Below are 4255 nucleotides of genomic sequence, written 5' to 3' on the forward strand. Positions count from 1 at the left end.
GGGTCAGGAGGAGGCGCGTGGAGAACCCAGGATTGAGATGGAAAAGAACAAGCCCACATTCCCCTGAAGAATCTGAAGTAGTTTCCTGCCTTTAGTTTTTGTACTTGCTTTGGGTGCCACCAGCACTGAGGGCAGTGGGACTTCCTCCGTTTCTCCTCTCAGCAGAAGTCCAGGTTCCCCAAAACAGACTTTCTGCTGACTCCTGTGTGACCCACTGCCAGTCAGGGCAGTACTTCACCCTTCACTGGGAGTCTGGAAGAAGACTCTGCCTTCCCTTCTTTTGCCCGGATGCTGGGAGTTAGAAAAGCAGAAACAAAAGCAGATGTGTGCCTCAAAACTGCTCCAAAGAAAGGTGAACACAGCTTAGTCCCTCCTGCCACAGTGATAGGGAGAGTGATAACTGGGACCATGTTCCTGTGCCTAGTTCCCAAAGTTCCTTCAGCCAAGCTACTGAAGCAGCCTCGAGGAACTGGACAAGCCAGCTACTTCTGATGCCCTCTCTGAATAGATAGGAGGGGAGGGGAGGGGAGGAAAAAGAAATAGAAGCTTGTGTTTAGCGCCTCAGTCACATACACCAAGTGAAACTATTGGCTTGGGCTACCTTCTCCATCTGGTTTTCTTTTTTTCTGTGCTTTTATATGAATTTGAACAGATTAGCTCCAGGGCCAGGGTGTTTCTACGACATGAGAGGGAACCAAGAGGATTTTAAAAACAGTGTATTTTCCACCTTCCCATCTTTATACCAAAATAAACTATTAACACTCACGAGGGGAAAAAAACTAAAAAATAAAAATAAAACTAGATGGCATTCTAGTTCTAATGAAGGTATTCTTTCTCAGTGGAGTTTCGAGTGGAGTTCTGAGGCATCATTGAATTTATATATATTGACTGCTGTAGGTCCACATATTACTTCCATTTAATATCTTTGTGTGTTGCTCCTGTTTTGATTTTTTATTTCTTTTTATACATTTGTATTTGTAAAACTTCAGAATTAACATACATGTTATAAACAACAAAGTTGATTTTATTTTTACAAAATATAACCTTTTAATATTATTTGTAGAAGAACTCCATGCCCATGGATGTGATTTTTATATTAAATTAACAGGTAAGGTAGTACTTTATTGTACAAATTTTAGTAGTGTTTTGAAATATATATAACAGAATATTATTAAAGTTTATCTTAATTCTTAATTCTCTTTTAAACATCTTGTTTTAAAAATAAAATTGTATTTTTATATACTTTTATATAAAGTGAAGACTTTTAAATCATTAACATAATCTTGAGATTTAGCACCAGATTATTCATGTTTATTTAAAAAAAGTAAAAGTAACCTATGACAAAATAAAACTCATCTAATAAGGCCTTAGGTTCTAGGGCCTTTAGTGGAAATGAGCTGGGTTTATGGATAGAGCAGCAGAATTAATGAAGAAACTTGATTTACAAAAGAAAGATCATGGAGTTAAGACATGAGGAAAGTGATAATCTTATGTTAGGGGACTGGTATAAGAACAGGGAAGGTCAGGGCGCTTAGAAGAATCAGAGAAAATTTAAAGTGCAAATTCAGAAATAAATAGTCAAAAGGCATTTTATAAAGTTTTACAGTGTGAAGTTTGTTGCAATTAATCCCCTGTAGGGTCCTTAGAAGATCTCAGCACAGACATGTAAGACTTTCAACCCTTTTGGATTTGGATGTGAGTTTTACTTGGATGCCACTTTGTCGTACATGCATTTGCCCTGATTTCAGAGCACTGAAGATGCAACTTTACTAGGTTCACTTTTGAGCTGTATTTTTATATTTTTAGTTTTTCACATTATCATTCTAATGTATACCTTTAATAAGATGCACATAAAAAGTAAAATTCAACGTTTAAGACCTTTCCTTGATATTCTGTGATTTACTAATGCTCATATTTTAACTTACTAATTTCTGAATTGACAGAAATCAGTCCCAAAGAAAAAGGTTGTTACTCCAGTTGCAACTTCTCACTACTCTTAAGGATTAGTCTTTTCTATTGAGGATAATTACTTAGCCTATTAGGATTAGTCTATGCTACTGAGGAGAAATTTGGCATATAGCAGATATATTATGCATGTGCTTTGGTCTATTATATTCCACATATAGTCATTAATAAAAACATATTCTAAACTTCATTACAACTTAATATCACCAATGTTTGCCTGTTAACATTTTATTCTAATGACAACATATAGTTGGATTTTCTTAAGTAGGTTATGCATCATATTGTATAATAGCCTTCTCACTATGTCGAAGAACCTTGAATTCCCCTTCTACATATTATAATTGCCAAATGCACATAACTACACCTCAAAAGTAAGCACATTTTAATGACCCATTAGCTATTAAAGGAATGGTTGTTGGGAAATTAAAATGGATGTATAACTTGATTAATTCAGTTTGCTACTTAAATGCTTTTCAAAGTAATCTGTTTTCATTATGACATTTATAAATTCTTCATATCCTAATCACTCTTTATATTTAAGCACATGTATTTTATTACACTTTTAACATATGCCACATCAAGGTTGTACTTATTATTAAACATAAGTAATGGGAAAGGAGTTCTAAATTGTTGTTTTAGCAATTGCTAAATATGAACATATAAAAATGTTAAAGCATAATGCTGTAATAAAAGTGAGATAAATGTTGAAACAAAGAGTTGAAGGATGAATATATGCACATGTACATTTATACGCAGATGTCATGTATTTGTGTTCATATGTTCACATAGACATACACATACACTCATTCATAGTGTTTTATATTAGAGCCGTTGTTATGTAGTACAAGGAAGACCAGATTTTCAGATTTTACATATGCTAGCTGGGCAAGGTATTTAATTTGACTAGGTCTTATTTAATAGATTGTAATTTTTACACACTTAGTAGAGGCCTGGTGCACAAAATATGTGCATGGGGGGTGGAGGAGCCCTCAGCCCGGCCTGTATCCTCAAACAATCCGGGAACCCTAGGAGAATGTCGAGCCTAAACCAGCAATTGGACATCCCTCTTGCAATCCAGGACGCTGCACGCACCACTGACCATACTTTTCATACAAATGAAAGGCATCTTGCTGTTGTATGGGCAGTTACATTTTTTTGCCCTGGTTATAAAAAGTAGTACGTAGCATGAACCTTCTGAGGCAGTAGTACCATTTCCCTCATCTATGGGTGGAAATACTGAAGCAGAGAGAAGTTAAGTAACTGGCTTTGTGACACAGTTATACGTGTCAGAATCAGGGCTGACCACAAAATGTGCAAGCCAGCGTCCATGCATGTCATCACTGCATTATCCTGTTTTTTCAGTGTTGGAGTAGCCTTGCTAGGTTTTAATTTTTAAATCTAAGAGACTGTTCCCAATATATAGGGTAGGGTCCCTAGGCCTGGCCAGCAATCAGGGCCATCTGTGAGGTGACTGGCGGGCAGGATGATCAGGGGGCCCCCACTGGCACCCGCCTTGGCTGGCAGCCTGGCACTGCCTGCTGGCCGGCTACACCCCCTCATCGCCACCACCAGTCACCTCCCTCTCCAGGGGCAGAGGCTCAACACAGGAGCTGCCCCCCCACCCCCCACCCCGTCTGCGACAGCTCCTGCATTGAGCGTCTGCCCTCTGGTGGTCAGTGCACATCACAGCGACTGGTTGTTCTACTGGTTGTTCTGTCATTCAGTTGATTTGCATATTAGGGTTTTATTCTATAGGATAAGACATTCTGGATTCAAGAAGAAACATTATGCAAATAATAGAATGTTACTTTTCTACCAATTCCATTCTCTCCTGCTTTTCAGTGTAGCATTTCACCTTGTTTTTCTTTTCTATGTCCTTACCTACAATATGGACCTATATCTGTTGCCTATTCCCCTTGTCTTTTGTTTCATCACTTACCTTTTTCTCATTTATAGTGCTAAACCCTTTCTCTTAAATCTCACTTTTTAGAATACAATTATATCAAAGACAGAAAATTTTGAAAAAGACATACCTGATAAAGGACTGTTATCCAAAAATATGCAAAGAACTCTTAAACTTCAACAATAAAAAATGTCCTGGGGTGAAGGCTGGGGCCAGTGGTGACATCACCCAGATCTCCAGCCTGCATCATGTGAGGTTGGCATGACTAGGGGCTCCGTGCATAACTCTGCTCCAAACCTCAGAGTCAGCATCTTGTCCCACTGTCTGGTCCAGGGCTCTCCCCTGCTTCTTGGATGGAAGGGATGTGTGGGCTGGGGGAAGAGGAAG

Source organism: Myotis davidii, unplaced genomic scaffold, assembly GCF_000327345.1.
Source record: "Myotis davidii unplaced genomic scaffold, ASM32734v1 scaffold20, whole genome shotgun sequence".
Taxonomy (NCBI): Eukaryota; Metazoa; Chordata; class Mammalia; order Chiroptera; family Vespertilionidae; genus Myotis; species Myotis davidii.